This window comes from Schistocerca cancellata, chromosome 1, assembly GCF_023864275.1.
Source record: "Schistocerca cancellata isolate TAMUIC-IGC-003103 chromosome 1, iqSchCanc2.1, whole genome shotgun sequence".
In the NCBI taxonomy this organism is placed as follows: Eukaryota; Metazoa; Arthropoda; class Insecta; order Orthoptera; family Acrididae; genus Schistocerca; species Schistocerca cancellata.
In genome coordinates this window covers 511176352-511195577 of record NC_064626.1, presented here as the reverse complement: position 1 = coordinate 511195577, position 19226 = coordinate 511176352, and the positions used below count along the sequence as shown (strand labels likewise).

The window sequence follows — 19226 nt, the reverse complement described above, 5'->3', positions numbered from 1 at the left end:
TGTGATATGATACTCAGAAAATTTTTATGTCAATTTACTTCAAATTAAAACTGATGCTCATGCTCCCACCAATCAGAAAAATAATACTCTGATGGATAAAGAAGAAACGCAGAAATTTTGGGATCTCCTGGATCAATTAATCAACATTACTCCATCAAACATAAAAATTCTCCTTGGTGTCTTCAGTGCTCAGTGCTCAACTGGGGCAAGAAAGAAGATACAGAGATATCATTGGAAAATGGCCCGTACATAAATGGACCAACAAAAATTATCAAAGGTTAATTGAAACTTGTAGAAACCATAACCTGGTCTCAAAATCAACATGTTTTGAAAGGAAACCTCACAAATTAAAAACCTGGAAACACCCTGATTTCCGAAAGGGCAAATGGCGACTGGACCATGTATGTGTGGATAAATTTCACCATTGTGAAATCTACAATGTCAAAGTTTTAAGGGGTGAAGACTCAGGGTCTGAGTACTATGTTGTGAAGATCAAATTAAAATCAACACAAATGGTAAAGAAAAGATCTCAGAAAAAAACTAGAAGAAAATTCGACCCAACCATCTTAACAAAAAATGAGGAATACACTACGAAATCAGCTGAAGGATCTATCAACTGTGATACGCTAGAAGAATCAACCACCAAATTAAAATTCATAGCAGAAGAGTTAGCTCCAATAAATCCCAGGAAGTAAACATGAGTGGTGGAATGAAGAATGTGACCAGGCATTAGAAACAAGGCACCAAGCTTGGATAAAGCATCAAGCCTAAAAGTCTGAAGAATCACATCTAGAACCAATCAAGCAAAGAAAGTCAACCCATAAAATCATCAGACAGACAAAATGCAAACATCTTACAACTTCCAGAAGAAACAGTCAAGAGATTATTGCAAAACCTTTACGAGATAAAGTTGGCGCATAGTAATCAAGAAAATTCAGAGATCCTTGCAGAGACTTTCAGCAAACTTTTAAATTGTGATGACCCACTGGAAACATTTCAAGTAGACACTGACGCAGCTATTTTAACTACCCCAGACCTAACAGATCCTCCAACTATCAATGAAGTAGAGGTCACAATTCAGGAACTAAAAAATTACAAGGTGCTTGGTGAAGACCATGTATTTGCAGAAATCTGGAGGAATGCTGGAAAACCTGCAGTCATAAATCTCCACCAACATCTAATTGAAGTGTGGATCACAGAGAAAATTCCATAGCACTGGACCTCAGGAATAATCCATCCATTATTTAAAAAAGGAGATAGAACCAATCCAGATAATTGCAGAGGAATAACCCTTCTGGACTGCACATACAAAATTTTCTCCCGCATTATTTACAATAGGATCAAAAACATTCTGGAACCACAACTTGGAGAAAATCAAGGAGGATTTCGACCATACAGAAGCTGCTCAGACCAAATTCTTAGCCTGGCACTAATAATGGAGTATTACACTTCATTTTATAATTTCTGTTTCTCTATGTCTTTCACTTCTTTTCATTGGGATATTAAACATTTGATCAACCATTTATCTGAAGAATGCTTTTTTATATTGGTGTGGATGGCAGGAAAAGTTATGAGTGGTAACGTTGGTAGTTGTTGGCTTTTTGAAAATTTGAATACCATGCTTTTAATTTTTCTTTGACAGTTTTAAATAAGATAGTTAATGCCATCTGTTGCATCATGTTCTGCAATGAACTGACTTACATGGTGTAATTTATTATGTTCTTCAGCTAGACTTTCTATCTCTTTCGTTGTTCCATTAAACAGAATAAGCATGTCATCAACATAGCATTTGTAGTAAAGCAGCTTATCTTTCAGTTGGATTTGAGATCTGAAAAAGTTGGCTTCAGGATTGTTAATATAAATGTGTGTTAGCAAACCTGCAATACTACTTCCCATTGCCAATCCAACATCCTGAATGTAAAACTTGATGTTGAACAGGAAGTAGTTGTATGACTGTATCGGTCCTAGAATCTCTGTGGGTTTGTAGATTTCAGTTATATCCATTGTTCCATTTTGAAGTATGTTATTTTTTATTGTATTGATGGTTTCTTTGGCAGTCTGTTTGTATGTAAGGTGACTGTGTCAGGAGATGCAAATTTATCTGTGGTTGGGATGGGGACATCTCTCATGTTACTGATGAGCCCATAACTGTTCTTGAAATGGATATTATATTTCCCATACATATGCCTTACAGATAATGTCATTAAGTTCCCTGGTGATTTTATAGTTTAGAGTGTGAGATGTATGAGACAATTCGTTTTGTGAATTTTATGTTGTGATCTAAATTTTGATGCTGATGGGTTCATCACTGTTTTAACGTCAAGTTGAACACATATATTTCAAAGACGACACAATACATTTAAGTCACAGAGCAATTAGACAAAGTAAGACATGTGTACACGGTAACAGTTAAATCAGCACTGAGCCCAAGTCTAGTGGCCACTGGCTGGCTGGCTGCTTAGGTGGCACGGCTGCTGCATCGTTGGCAGACAGCGCCACATGTAGAGGATGTGCGTAACTGCGCGGCGGCACTTTGAAAGATCGGCAAGTCACAACACTTTTCCCCCCTTTGAATTTTTTGCACTGGTCTTGATGGAGGTGGCCTGTAGATTGCTAACGTCCATAGGTGTTGTTTGATTGGCCGCAAAGTCTCGAGGAGGAGGCTTCCCGTACGGACGGAAGTGTCCCTGATGATAACGGGTCGAGATGACAGGAGACGTAGAGGTCGAATCTGCTGGAGCCCCATGCACCAATATGCCCGTTGCGGCAAGTCCGGTTGTTATAACAGGAATAACAGGAGACATGGGCGATGGATTGGCGTCCGTAGGAGAAGGAGGCGAGTAGAGTTGCTCCGACAAATGATGGTCATCCGGTTCCTGCATGGGCATGTCTTCTGGTGGCGTCCGTTCTTGTGCTGGCACCAAGATGATGGTGAGAGGGCTGCATTGTGAGTAATGGGAGATGCCAAGATCCCGAGCGTCAGGTAGAGCCGAAGGTGGTGTAGTGGCATTCGGAACAGGCGTTGCCAGCACACGAGGCCGAAGCTGGTTTGTGTCCATCTGGATTTCATACAGGCGTCGGCCACGGTGTCATAAGATGCGACCAGGACTCCATTTTGGCCGCCTGCCATATCCCCACACCGATACAAGGCATGCATGACGCCATGACGGGCACAAAAATCCGCAAATTCGGAAGAGGCAAATTGAGGACCATTATCAGTGACAAGAATAGAGGGAAGGCCTTCCAAAGAGAAAATGCGAGCTAGAGCATTTGTGGTTGCCACGGTGGTAGGCGACGTGCAACGGACAGTGAAAGGAAAGTTAGAGTAGGCATCAATTATGAGTAGCCAATAAGTACCTAAAAAAGGTCCCATGAAGTCAGCATGAATACGCTCCCGGGGCTTCTCAGGCGAAGGCCACGGTGACAAAGATGACTTCGGGGCGGCGGCCTGTGACGCACAAGGGCCGCAGGCAGCGACCATGTGTGCGATTTCAGAGTCGATACTGGGCCAGTACACATGACGGCACACCAGAGATTTTGTGTGAGAGACACCCCAGTGCCCTCGGTGAAGGAGGCGCAAGAGCGACGCACGCAAAGACACAGGTACCACAACACGTGGCGAAGCATTGTCGGTGGAAAGGAGGATAACACCATCCCTAGCCGTGAGGCGGTAGCGCAAAGCGTAGTAGTTCTGCAACGGGTCAGAAGTCTTAGCGGACGTACGATCTGGCCAACCCTTCGGAATGCAGCGTAAATCCTGGTAGAGGGTAGGATCAGAACCCGTAGCAGCCGCCAGCCAGTCCCCGGTGATGGGTAACATGTCCACAACCTGCTCTCGGTAACATCCAGGTGGAAACACAAAAGTTCGTCCCTATCGAATGCCAGATCAGGACCCATGGGAAGGTGAGACAGTGCATCAGTATTCGCATGTTGAGACAATGGCCAGAAATGAATCTCATAATGGAAACGAGACAAGAAAAGAGCCCAATGCTGGAGGCGGTGTGCAGCCTTGACGGGAAGTGACATTGATGGATAAAACAAGGAAACAAATGGTTTGTGGTCCATAACAAAATGAAATTTGGATCCATAGAGAAAAACACCAAACTTATGAAGAGCATAAATAATGGCCAAAGCTTCTTTTTCAATTTGAGAATATTTTCATTGGGCATCCGTGAGCGTTTTGGAGGCATAAGCAACGGGTTGTTCAGAACTGTCAGAAAAATGGTGTGCAAGGACTGCATCAATCCCATATTGAGAGCCGTTCGTGGCAAGAACGAGATGTTGGCCAGGTCCATAAGTAGCCAGCCAAGGGGCCTGTTTCAGCGTTGTCTTCAATTTCTGGAAACCTGCACCGCATGACGCGTACCAGTGAAACGGCACATTTTTATGAGACAGGTGATGCAACGGCTGAGTCACCGAAGCAGCAGACGGTAAAAACTTGTGATAGTATGCTATTTTCCCCAAGAAGGCCTGCAGTTCCTTAACAGATGTACTGTGAGGAAGGGCATCGATCGCAGCGACAGTTTGTTGAAGCGGATGAATACCATCCCGAGAGAGTTGGAACCCCAAGTACGTGATAGATGCCTGAAAAAATTGTGATTTCTGAAGATTACACTTAAGACCGGCAGTCTGTAAGACATGAAAAAGTGTGCGGAGATTCTGAAGATGTTCTTCAGTGGTGGAGCCAGTGACAACAATGTCGTCCATGTAATTAATACACCCAGGGACAGGGAGCAATAATTGTTCCAAGAATCGCTGAAAAAGAGGAGGGGCGCTGGCAGCCCTGAGTGACACTCGTTGGTATTGATAGAGGCTGAAAGGCGTGTTAAGGACCAGAAACTGCCGGGAAGCAGCGTCGAGAGGAAGTTGATGATAAGCTTCTGACAGGTCAATTTTAGAAAAATACTGTCCTCCAGCAAGTTTAGTAAACAATTCTTCAGGTCGGGGCATAGGGTAAGTGTCGATGAGGCATTGAGCATTTACAGTGGCTTTAAAATCGCCACAGAGACGAATATCACCATTTGGCTTAGCAACGACAACGACAGGAGAGGACCACTCACTGGAAGTGACAGGAAGCAAGACTCCAGAAGTAGTGAGGCGATCCAACTCCCATTTTACCCGATCACGAAGGGCCACAGGAATGGGCTGAGCCCGAAAAAATTTAGGCTGAGCAGTGGGTTTGAGCGTGATATGAGCTTCAAAGTTGTTTGCACGGCCTAACCCAGGAGAAAAAAGGGACGAAAATGACGTTGACAAGGAATCCAAGTGAGCATAAGGAATAGCATCAGAGACAATATTGACAGAGTCATCTATGGAGAACCCAAAAACGCGAAAGGCATCGAAACCAAAAAGATTCTCCGCATTACTATGGTCGACCACAAATATGGGAACAGTGCGAATGACGGATTTATAAGATGCCTCAGCATCAAATTTTCCCAAGAGAGAAATCATCTGTTTATTGTATGTCTGTAATTGCCTAGTGACAGGTGATGGGGTTGGAGAACCCAACTGACGATACGTCTGAGAATTGATGATAGTGGCAGCAGAACCAGTATCCACCTGCATGCTAACATCCCAACCAAGTATTTGAACAGTGAGGAATAACTTCCCTGAAAGGGAAGAAGTTCAATTGACAGACAACACAGAATCAGAATCAGTGTCATGTTCATGAACATCATGTATGCGGTCAGATTTGCAAACGGATGACCCTTCTTTTTGCAGTTGTGATACACGGCCCAACGTTGGGGACAATCCTCCCATGAATGTTTCGTAAAACACCGTGGACATGAAGGAAGTTGCCGGGGGTTTTGCTGCAGCTTCTTAGAGGTTTGTTTACGGTTAGACCGAGGCTGCGTGTGGGAGCGTACTGCAGCCACGTCGGCTGGCAGGGACATGCCGCACGCGTCGTCAACAGGGCGCAGAGGTTGTATTTCCCTGACGTCACCACACACCTCTATTTACGCTCCAGCGGCACGAGAAATTTCAAAAGACTGTGCGATGGATAGGACTTTATCTAGAGTCAGATTTACCAATTGAAGGGCACGTTGCCTAACTTCTTTGTCGGGCGCCGACCAGATAATAGCATCCCGTACCATGGAATCGGCATAGGATTCTTTATGAACTTCAGTAACAAATTCACACTTCCTACTGAGGCCGTGAAGTTCAGAAGCCCAAGTGCGGTAGGAGTAATGCGGTTGTTTTTAACAATGATAAAAGGCAACACGAGAGGCTACCACATGCGTATGCTTTTGAAAATATACAGACAGAAGTGAGCACATGTCAGCAAAGGATAATGACGCAGGATCTTTCAAAGGAGCCAATTGCGACAACAACCGATACATTTGAGGTGAAATCCATGAAAGGAACAGAGACTTGCATGTTTGTTCGTCCGCGACGTGAAATGCCAAGAAGTGCTGTCGAAGATGTTTTTCGTAATCAGACCAGTCTTCCGCCGTCTCGTCGTAAGGAGGAAAAGGAGGTATAGGCAACGACGAGGGACGCCCTGCATTGGATGCCGCGATGAAATCGCAAATCACCGATGTGAGAAGCGTTTGCTGTTCAATGAGACCTTGCAATAGTTGCTCTAAAGTAGCCATGGAAACCTGCGGGTCAACGATGAAAAGAAAAAATCCACTACCTCGTCGCAAAGACGACACAATACATGTAAGTCACAGAGCAAGTAGACAAAGTAAGACATGTGTACATGGTAACAGTCAAATCAGCACTGAGTCCAAGTCTAGCGGCCACTGGCTGGCTGGCCGCTTAGGTGGCGCGGCTGCTGCATCGCTGGGAGACAGCGCCGCATGCAGAGGACGTGCGTAACTGCGTGGCGGCACTTTGAAAGATCAGCGAGTCACAACAGTCACTGTACAGTACTTTACTTTTAATGATGCCTAGAGGAAGTTGCAGATTTTAAGTAGATTTTTTTATTTTATCTTGGAATTTGGTGTTATGCTCATACTCTATTTCTTCTGTGTTATAAGTTTTGAAGAATCCAGGAGTGTTGTTAATGTAATTTGATTCATGGAGGTATGCAACTAAATGAAATAGTTTGTTTTTTGCTTTACATGTTTCACTTCTTTTGGTTATGAAGCATCTTCAGTTGCCTATAATACATGTTTCTTTTTATACATATAATACATGTGTTATGTAGTCATAAGAATTATGTTAGTATGGTACATTTTGTCATGTTTTCTCTTGTTTTTCAGATTAGGAACAACTTTTGTAGCAGAAATTTTGTGATGTTAAATTATTATTGGTTTGTGTTACCTATGATTTCCAGTGGTCCTGGAGATGTTTTCATTCGGTCCCCATGCCTTCATTCTCCAGCTGGCCAATTTCCATCTTTTTTTCATCCACATTTATTATAACACATCACTTGCAATGTTTACACAAATGTTGATCACAAAATGAAAAGAGCAAGTGATGTGTTATAATAAATGTGGGTGAAAAAATGCCAGAAATTGGCCAGCTGGAGCATGAGATCATGGGAACCAAATGAACACTTCTCCGGGACCACACATATGGCCTAACAACACTGGAAATCGTAAGTAACTTCAAACGATAATTTAACATCACAAAATTTGTGCTACAAAGTTGTTTCTAATCTAAAAGACAAGAGAACTAATGGCAAAGTGTAACATAGTAACATATTGTAACTACTACATGTTGTTGTTGTTGTTGTTGTTGTTGTTGTGGTCTTCAGTACTGAGACTGGTTTGATGCAGCTCTCCATGCTACTCTGTCCTGTGCAATCTTCTTCGTCTCCCAGTACCTACTGCAACCTACATCCTTCTGAATCTGCTTAGTGTATTCATCTCTTGGTCTCCCTCTACGATTTTTACCCTCCACGTTGCCCTCCAATACTAAATTGGTGATCCCTTGATGCCTCAGAACATGTCCTACCAACCGATCCCTTCTTCTGGTCAAGTTGTGCCACAAACTTCTCTTCTCCCCAATCCTATTCAATACTTCATTAGTTATGTGATCTACCCATCTAATCTTCAGCATTCTTCTGTAGCACCACATTTCGAAAGCTTCTATTCTCTTCTTGTCCAAACTATTTATCGTCCATGTTTCACTTCCATACATGGCTACACTCCATACAAATACTTTCAGAAATGACTTCCTGACACTTAAATCTATACTCGATATTAACAAATTTCTCTTCTTCAGAAACGCTTTCCTTTCCATTGCCAGTCTACATTTTATATCCTCTCTACTTCAACCATCATCGGTTATTTTGCTCCCCAAATAGCAAAACTCCTTTACTACTTTAAGTGTCTCATTTCCTAATCTAATTCCGTCAGCATCACCCGACTAAGTTCAACTACATTCCATTATCCTTGTTTTGCTTTTGTTGATGTTCATCTTATATCCTCCTTTCAAGACGCTGTCCATTCCGTTGAACTGCTCTTTCAAGACCTTTGCTGTCTCTGACAGAATTACAATGTCATCGGCGAACCTCAAAGTTTTTACTTCTTCTCCATGAATTTTAATACCTACTCCGAATTTTTCTTTTGTTTCCTTTACTGCTTGCTCAATTTGCAGATTGAATAACATCGGGGAGAGGCTACAACCCTGTCTTACTCCCTTCCCAACCACTGCTTCCCTTTCATGTCCCTCAACTCTTATAACTGCCATCTGGTTTCTGTACAAGTTGTAAATAGCCTTTCGCTCCCTGTATTTTACCCCTGCCACCTTTAGAATTTGAAAGAGAGTATTCCAGTCAACATTATCAAAAGCTTTCTCTAAGTCTGCAAATGCTAGAAACGTAGATTTGCCTTTCCTTAATCTTTCTTCTAAGATAAGTCGTAAGGTCAGTATTGCCTCACGTGTTCCAGTGTTTCTACGGAATCCAAACTGATCTTCCCCGAGGTCGGCTTCTACTAGTTTTTCCATTCATCTGTAAAGAATTCGTGTTAGTATTTTGCAGCTGTGGCTTATTAAACTGATTGTTCGGTAATTTTCACATCTGTCAACACCTGCTTTCTTTGGGATTGGAATTATTATATTCTTCTTGAAGTCTGGGGGTATTTCGCCTGTTTCATACATCTTGCTCACCAGATGGTAGAGGTTTGACAGGACTGGCTCTCCCAAGGCCGTCAGTAGTTCCAATGGAATGTTGTCTACTCCGGGGGCCTTGTTCCGACTCAGGTCTTTCAGTGCTCTGTCAAACTCTTCATGCAGTATCATATCTCCCATTTCATCTTCATCTACATCCTCTCCCATTTCCATAATATTGTCCTCAAGTATTTCGCCCTTGTATAGACCCTCTATATACTCCTTCCACCTTTCTGCTTTCCCTTCTTTGCTTAGAACTGGGTTTCCATCTGAGCTCTTGATGTTCATACAAGTGGTTCTCTTATCTCCAAAGGTCTCTTTAATTTTCCTGTAGGCAGTATCTATCTTACCCCTAGTGAGATAAGCCTCTACATCCTTACATTTGTCCTCTAGCCATCCCTGCTTAGCCATTTTGCACTTCCTGTCGATCTCATTTTTGAGATGTTTGTATTCCTTTTTGCCTGCTTCATTTACTGCATTTTTATATTTTCTCCTTTCATCAATTAAATTCAATATTTCTTCTGTTACCCAAGGATTTCTACTAGCCCTCATCTTTTTACCTACTTGGTCCTCTGCTGCCTTCACTACTTCATCCCTCAAAGCTACCCATTCTTCTTCTACTGTATTTCTTTCCCCCATTCCTGTCAATTATTCCCTTATGCTCTCCCTGAAACTCTGTACAACCTCTGGTTCTTTCAGTTTATCCAGGTCCCATCTCCTTAAATTCCCACCTTTTTGCAGTTTCTTCAGTTTTAATCTACAGGTCATAACCAATAGATTGTGGTCAGAGTCCACATCTGCCCCTGGAAATGTCTTACAATTTAAAACCTGGTTCCTAAATCTCTGTCTTACCATTATATAATCTATCTGCTACCTTCTAGTATCTCCAGGGTTCTTCCATGTATACAACCTTCTTTCATGATTCTTAAACCAAGTGTTGGCTATGATTAAGTTGTGCTCTGTGCAAAATTCTACCAGGCAGCTTCCTCTTTCATTTCGTAGCCCCAATCCATATTCACCTACTATGTTTCCTTCTGTCCTTTTTCCTACACTCGAATTCCAGTCACCCATGACTATTAAATTTTCGTCTCCCTTCACTATCTGAATAGTTTCTTTTATTTCATCGTACATTTCTTCAATTTCTTCGTCATCTGCAGAGCTAGTTGGCATATAAACTTGTACTACTGTAGTAGGTGTGGGCTTCGTATCTATCTTGGCCACAACAATGCGTTTGCTGTGTTGTTTGTAGTAGCTTACCCGCATTCCTATTTTCCTATTCATTATTAAACCTACTCCTGCATTACCCCTATTTGATATTGTGTTTATAACCCTGTAGGCACCTGACCAGAAGTCTTGTTCCTCCTGCCACCGAACTTCACTAATTCCCACTATATCTAACTTTAACCTATCCATTTCCCTTTTTAAATTTTCTAACTTACCTGCCCGATTAAGGGACCTGACATTCCACACTCTGATCCGTAGAACGCCAGTTTTATTTCTCCTGATAACGACATCCTCTTGAGTAGTCCCCACCCGGAGATCCGAATGGGGGACTATTTTACCTCCGAAATATTTTACCCAAGAGGACGCCATCATCATTTAATCATGCAGTAAAGCTGCATGCCCTCGGGAAATATTACGGCTGTAGTTTCCCCTTGCTTTCAGCTGTTCGCAGTACCAGCACAGCAAGGCCGTTTTGGTTATTGTTACAAGGCCAGATCAGTCACTCATCCAGACTGTTGCCCCTGCAACTACTGAAAAGGCTGCTGCCCCTCTTCAGGAACCACACATTTGTCTGGCCTCTCAACAGATACCCCTCCGTTGTGGTTGTACCTACGGTACGGCTATCTGTATCGCTGAGGCATGCAAGCCTCCCCACCAACGGCAAGGTCCATGGTTCATGGGGGGGAACTACTACATAATATGTGTATTATATTTTTAAAGACTGATGACCATAGATGTTAAGTCCCATAGTGCTCAGAGTCATTTATATTTTTAAATAGAAATGTGTATTACAGGCCACTGAAGATGCTTCATAAATAAAAATAGTGAAATGCGAATGGCAGAAAACAAATTGCCTTTTATTTAGTTGCACGGATGGAACATACTTCCATGAATTTTGGAGCATCTAAGGAATGACAGAAAATGGAAAAGATGATGGTAATCTGATCCATATCTGATAACAAATGTGTTGCCTTTGTGCACTCTAACAATGAGGTCATCATCTGTTGAAAGTTTCTTGTTTATGTCACATAATATCCGATGTTCATTATTTATCTTATTCCACATTTTGTTATAATTTTTATTTTTCATAATAATCTTGTTTGACTTACGGGTTACATAACTTTGTCCACTTTGCTGTAGTTTGGCATTTGTATATGCTATTTTTATGCTGACTGTTACATCTTTAGTATTGTTTTCATTTTGTGGCCATATTGTACTTAATGCCTTTGTTTAGCAACTTTAATCTGTCATTATTGATGCATATTTCTGTAGTATTTATCACTTCGACAGCAGAAATATTGGGGAACTTCAATGCATTTTTGAATATCATGGCATTAATATTTCCTTATGTTGAGGTGAAATAATAGTAGTTTCCTTGTTGATATAACAATTATCATTATCTGCTAAGAGCATGAATGTTGTTGTGTTCTTCAGTCCACAGAATGGTTGATGCGGCCCTCCATGCTTCTCTATCCGGTGCAGGCCTCTTCATCTCCAAGTAACTACTGCTACCTACATCCTTTTGAATCTACTTGCTGTATTTCTCTGTTTGTTCTCTCTACAGTTTTGTAACCCCCATGATTCCCTCCAGTACTAAATTGGTGATCCCTTGATGCCTCAGAATGTGTTGTACCAACTGATCCTTTTTTCTTGTTCAGTACCTCTTCATTAGTTAAGTGATCTACCCATCTAATCTTCAGCATTCTTCTGTGGCACCACATTTCAAAAATTTCTATTCTTTCCTTGTCTAAACTGCTTCTCATGCATGTTTCATTTCCATATGTGCCTACGCACCTACTACAGATACTTTCAGAAGAGACTCATCACCCTTAAATCTGTACTTGATGTTAAAAAAGTTCCCTTCTTCAGAAATGCTTTTCTTGCCATTGCCAGTCTACATTTTATATCCTTTCTACTTCAACCATCATCAATTATTTTGGTGCCAAAAGGCAAGACTCATCTACTTCTTTAAGTGTCTCATTTCCTAATCTAATTCTCTCAGCATCACCTGATTTAATTTCACTGCATTCAATTATCGTCATTTTGCTCTTGTTGATGTTCATCTTACATGCACCTTTTAGGACACTGTCCATTCCGTTGAACTGCTCTTCCAAGCCCTTTGCCGTCTCTGACAGATTTATAATATCATTGGCAAAACCCAGAGTTTTTACTTCTTCTCTCTGAACTTTAATTCCTACACCAAATTTTCCTTTTGTTTCATTTACTGCTTGCTCAATATGCATATTGAGTAACATCTGGGATAGGCTATAATCCTGTCTCACTTCCTTCTCAACCATGGCTTTCCTTTCAGGTCTTACAATCCTTATGACTGCCATCTGGTTTCTGTAAAAATTGTAAATAGCCTTTTGCTCCCTATATTGTACCTCTACCTTCAGAATTTGAAAGAGAACATTCCAGTCAACATTGTCAAAAGCTTTCTTTAAGTCTACAAATGCTATAAACACAGGTTTGCCTTTCTTAACTTGTTGTCTATGAGAAATCGTAGGGTCAGTATTGCCTTGCATGCTTCTACATTTCTCTGGAATTCAAACTGATCTTCCCCAGGGTCAGCTTCTACTAATTTTTCCATTCTTCTGTAAAGAATTCATGTTAGTATTTTGCAACCATGTCTTCTTAAATTGATAGTTCAGTAATTTTCACACCTTTCAGCACCTTCTTTCTTTGGGATTGGAATTATTACATTCTTCTTGAAGTCTGATGGTATTTCGCCTGTCTCATACATTTTGCTCACCAGATGGAAGAGTTTTGTCATGGCTGGCTCTCCTAAGGCTATCAGCAATTCTAACAGAATGTTGCATACTCCTGGGGCCTTGTTTCGACTTAACGTCTTTCAGTGCTCTGTCAAATTCTTCACGTAGTATCATATCTCCCATCTCATTTTCATCTATCAGGCTTTATATGCCCTGGGAACCTGGGAATTCCAAGAAAAACCCGGTAATTTTTTCATCTGGTAGAAAACTAGGAAAAACCCAGGAATATTTTAAAATTTCGGGACTTTTTCATTGATCAGTTTTCAGTTAAATTTTTGTAATTTTGACTGGTGAGAAGTGGCACTCCAACAAAGAATATTACCGTATCCTGCTACCATCACAACTGTTTACATTAGGTTTGTTTGAGCAGTTGTCAGCGGACTCATGCACAGTTGAGTCTTCTATGAACAGTACCTTCTCCCACTTCTGGCTGGTTAGTTTGTAGCTCTTAGCTACAGTGTATCGGCAGTAGCAACAAGCAGCCATATGCTTCCAGGAAAAACTTTTCTGTCACTCCCAAGCTGCCAAGTCTGAGCATGCGCAGAGCAGTATGAGTTGTAGATGGGAGGGGGTAGTCTCCACATGACCTGTGTTTACGTTTAGTGATTTTGCTGTTTCATCTTTGTTTACAGTTCTCATGTCAACTGAACATAAAACAGTTTTCTATGACTGGGAGCTGTCAGGTGTGTTAAAATACATTCACATAATTACGGAATGTTAAAATATATTATTAATTTCAGTTTTCTTATTTCCACGTTTTTGGCAGTGAAGCATTAAGCCCCTTGCAGAACAATGAAGTTATTTTTTCGGTTTGCTGAAGAAATTTGGCTTTTTAATCTTTTCCACAGACACAGTCAATTTATTTGGATTTAAGTGTTTCATTCCAATGTATTGGTTGGTTTCAACTGTTCACTGAATTTCTAGTGCATGTTTTCATCTTCGGGCAAATAGGGCACTAAGCCATAATAAAGAACAAAACATGAGATATATTGCCTCATGTTTTGTTCTTTATTATGGCATAATGGCAGTAGTGGCAGTCCAAGAAAATTTACATCCCGAAAACCACCCTGAAAAGCTTAATATCAGGTTGGGACCTACTTCATTGTGAATGTGGACATATGAATGTGCACTTTAAGTCGAATTATGCATTTTAGTATGGCTTATGAAATTCCGATGCCCTTGGAGTATCCTCTTATGTCCTGTTTCTTTTAAGACTTAATGTAAGATCTCTTAATGCTTTATACATACGAACATACAAGCCTCCTATGTCATCGTATCTGTGCACACACAATAATGCCTGTTTTCTGGCGCTCTCTGAACTGCTGAAACAAACCTATTTCTAACAGGTAGCAGGAAAGTATTGCGAATGGTAGTTCAAAAAGCGTTACTTCAAATTCAATTTATTTTCATGCAAAATGGATTATGGATTTCTTAAATCACAAAGTGTTTGACTCTCCTTTAAAACCTAACATTTTGAGGACCAGGATCTTAGAAGAATTTTGAGTGCAGAAAACCAGAAATTTATGTCATTATTAAAATTTTACTGGGAAATTTGTGTGACATATCTTTTAGTGTGACATGCGCAAAGAAGACCAATATTATAATTGAAACCTTAGCTTTTCTTTTAGCTTATTAATCTTAGAGGCCAATATTATATGAGAAAGCTTAGCTTCTTTTGTAGCCACACTATGTATATTGATGTAAACCATTAACTTTTCCTATTTGTGTGTTCATGCTACTTAACTGTAATGTTGCTATTGGGTGGCTACATCATGTGCCCTATGCTCTGAATATCTGCTGTCATCGACTAGTGAGGCCACGTGACATGAGTTGTGATCTTCTTACAAAATAGCCTCAATCTCAATTTCAATGCTTCAGAAACGAATGTGCTATTTTTGATGGCATTCAAATTTATACTTCTGTAATACGAAAATATGCACCATCATGTTGCTACACATCAAAGATCTTTCAGGAAAGTGTTTTTTTCTTCCCCTCTAAACTGCTGGAAAGTTCTAAGATGATGTATAAAACCTTAACCATTTAAAGGAATGACAAGTTCTGAGGAAAAGTGTGTCTCTTAACACAGAAATAGTATATTTTATAAAAGTGCTTTTTTAGCTGGGAAAGATCCGGGAATTTTTTTCCCTTGTCTGCTTATACACCATGTCTGTGTCCTCTTGTATTTCTATAATATTGCCCTCAAGCACATCTGTATAGTCCCCCTATATACTCTTCCACCTTCCACCTTTCTGCTTTCCCTTCTTTGCTTAGAACTGGTTTTTCATCTGACCTCTTGATATTCATACAAGTGGTTCTCTTTTTCTACAAAGGTCTCTTTAATTTTCTTGTGGATGGAATCTGACTTAATCCCTTGTGATACCTCCTTGCATTTGTCCTCTAACCATTCCTGCTTAGCCATTTTGCACTTCTTGTCAATCTCATTTCTTAGACATTTGCATTCCCTTTTGGCCTGCTTCATTTACTGCATTTTTACATTTTCTCCTTTCACCAATCAAATTCAGTATGTCTTGTGTTACTCAAGAATTTCTGGTAGCCCTCGTCTTTTTACCTACACTCTGCTGCGTTCAGTATTTCATCTCTCAAAACTACCCATTCATCTTTTACCATATTCCTTTCCTCTGTTCTTGTTGATCATTTCCTCATTTCAGTTTATCCAGGTCTCATCTCCTTAAATCCCTATCTTTCTTTAGTTTATTTAGTTTTAATCTACAGTTCATAACCAATTAATTGTGGTCAGTGTCCACACCTGCCCCTGGAAATGCCTTAAAATTTAAAACTTGGTTCCGAAATCTCTGTCTTATCCTTATATACTGCAGAGCCAAAGAAACTGGCACACCTGCCTAATATCATGTAGGTCCCCCACGAGCAGGCAGAAGTGCTGCAACACAACATGACATGGGCTCGAGTAATGTCTGAAATATTGCTGGAGGGAATTGACACCGTGAATCCTGCAGGACTGTCCATATATCTGTAAGAGTACGAGGGGATGAAGATCTCTTCTGAACAGCACATTGCAAGGCATCCCAGCTATGCTCAATAATATTCATGTCTGTGGAGTTTGATGGCCATCAGAAGTGTCTAAACCCAGAAGAGTGTTCCTGGAGCTACTCTGTAGCAATCCTGGACGTGTGGGGTGTTGCATTGTCCTGCTGAAATTTTGCAAGTCCATCGGAATGCACAATGGAGATGAATGGATGCGGGTGATCAGACAGGATGCTTACATATGTGTCACCTGGCAGAGTCACATCTAGACATATCAGGGGTCCCATATCACTCCAGCTGCACACACCCTACACCATTACAGAGCCTCCACCAGCTTGAACAGTCCCCTGCTGATATGCAGGGTCCATGGACTCACGAGGTTGTCTCCATACCTGTACACGTTCATCTACTGGATACAATTTGAAACGAGACTCGTCCAATCTGGCAACATGTTTCCAGTCATCAACAGTCAAGTGTCAGTGTTGACAGGCCCAGGCGAGGCGTAAAGCTTTGTGTCATGCAGTCATCAAGGGTACATGAGTGGTCCTTTGACTCCGAAAGCCCATTTCAATGATGTTTCGTTGCATTTTGCATTTTGAGTTCACTGACACTTGTTGATGGTCCTCAGCAATTTGTGAAGGGTGCACTTTCGTCATGTTGAATGAGACTCTTCAGTTGTTGTTGGTCTCGTTCTTAGAGGATCTTTTTCCGGCCTCAGCGATGTCGGAGATTTATGTTCTACCAGACCAGATGTACCAGACCATCAAATCTTGATAACCTGATATTGTAGCAGCAGTAATCGGCCTAACAACTGTGACAGTCACCTATTGTCTTATGTAGGTGTTGCTGACCGCAATGCTGTATTCTGACTGTTTACATATCTCTCTATTTGAATATGCGTACCTATAACAGTTTCTTGGGCATTTCAGTGTATAATCAATTTCAAACCTTCCAATGTCTCCAGGTCTCTTCCACATACACGACCTCCTGTGATGAGTCTTAAACCAAGTGTTAGCTGTGATATAGCTCTGTGCAAAATTCTACCATGTGGCTTCCTCTTTCATTCCTTTCCCTATGTCCATATTCACCTACTACTTTCCCTTCTCTTCCTTTTCCTACAACTGAATTCCAGGCCCCTAAGACTATTAAATTTTCATCTCCCTTAACTGTCTGAATAATTTATTTTATCTCATGATTCATTTGTTCAATCTCTTCATCATCTGTGGAAGTACACTCATGCTCATAAATTACGGATAATTGCAGAATGTGATGCCACACAGCGTGGCACTACACAAAACTGGCACTGACAGCATAGGCACATAGGGAACACACATGACACAGATCTGTAAGTCCACAGTGTTGGTGATAAGTTGAGAAAACCATGCTGAATCACATGTGCTACAAAGCGCCACTGTTTCCTGCGCATGTACCCCGGCATCAATATAAGATATGATCACCATGCACCCGTACACAGGCCACACAATGGGTTGGCATACTCTGGATCAAGTGGTTGAGCAGCTGCTGGGGTATAGCCTCCCATTCTTGCACCAATGCCTGTCGGAGCTCCTGAAGTGTCCTAGGGTTTTGAAGATGTGCAAGTACGTTGACCAAGAGCATCCCAGATGTGCTCGATTGGGTTTAGGTCTGGAGAACAGGCAGGCCACTCCATTCGCCTGATATCTTCTGCTTCAAGGTACTCCTCCAAGATGGAAGCTCAATGGGGCTGTGTGTTATCATCCATAAGGAGGAAAGTGGGACACACTGCACCTCTGAAAAGGTGGACATACTGGTGCAAAATAACGTGCCGATACATCTGACCTGTTACAGTTCCTTTGTCAAAGATATGCAGGGGTGTACGTGCAACAATCATAATCCCACACCACACCATCAAACCATAACCTCCATACAGGTCCCTTTCAAGGACATTAAGGGGTTGGTATCTGATTCCTGGTTCACACCAGATGAAAACCCAGCAAGAATCACTTTTCAGAATATACCTGGACCCATCCGTGAACATAACCTGGGACCACTGTTCCAATGACCATGTACTGTGTTCTTGACACCGGGCTTTACGGGCTCTCCTGTGACCAGGGGTAAGTGGAATGCACCTTGCAGGTCTCCAGGCGAATAAACCATGTCTGTTCAGTCGCCTGTAGACTGTGTGTCTGGAGACAACTGTTCCAGTGGCTGCAGTAAGGTCCCGAGGAAGGCTACCTGCGGTACTCCGTGGCCGTCTGTGGACACTGATGGTGAGATACCAGTCTTCTTGTGGTGTTCTACACTGTGGACATCCCGTACTGTAGCGCCTGGACATGTTTCCTGTCTGCTGGAATCATTGCCATAATCTTGAGATCACACTTTGTGGCACACGGAGGACCCATGCTACGACCTGCTGTGTTTGACCAGCCTCTAGTCGCCCTAGTATTCTACCCCTCATAATGTCATCAATATGTGTTCTTTGAGCCATTTTCAACACACAGTCACCATTAGCATGTCTAAAAATGTCTGCAAACTTACTTGCTGCACTGTACTCTTGATATGCACCAACACACCTCTGTGTATGTGGACTGCTGCCAGTGCCACCGTGCGATGACTGCAGGTCAAATGCACCATATGGTCATACCCCTAGGTGATTTAAACCCGCAAACCATCCACCAGAGCGTTGTTTCACCTTGTATCAGCATTATCCTTAATTTATGAGCATGGGTGTAGTTGGCATATAAGCTTGTACTACTGTGGTGGGTGTGAGCTTTGTGTCTATCTTGGCTACAATAATGCTCACACTTTGCTGTTAATAGTAGCTTATTTATTATTAAACCTACTCCTGCATTATCGTATTTGACTTTGTGTTTATAACCTGTATTCGCTTGACCAGAATTTCTGTTCCTCCTGCCACTTAACTTCACTAATTCCCACTATATCTAACTTTAACCTATCCCTTTTTAAATTTTTTAACCTTCCTGCTTGGTTAAGGCATCTGACATCCATGCTCTGATCTGTAGAATACCAGTTTTGTTTCCCATAATAACGACATCCTCCTGAGTAATCCCGCCCGGAGATCCAAATGGAGGACTATTTTACCCCCGGAATATTTTACCCAGGAGGATGCTATCATCATTTAACCATACAATAGAGCTGCATGCCTTTGGGAAAAATTACTGCCAT

The 19226-nt window shown here is 41.6% G+C and overlaps 1 protein-coding gene across 3 annotated transcripts in view; it reads left to right on the top strand.

Annotated features, from left to right (window-relative positions):
- LOC126178231 (uncharacterized) overlaps positions 1-19226 on the top strand; it is a 401103-nt gene that overhangs the window by 228422 nt on the left and 153455 nt on the right. The gene's annotated exons all lie outside the window — the stretch shown is intronic.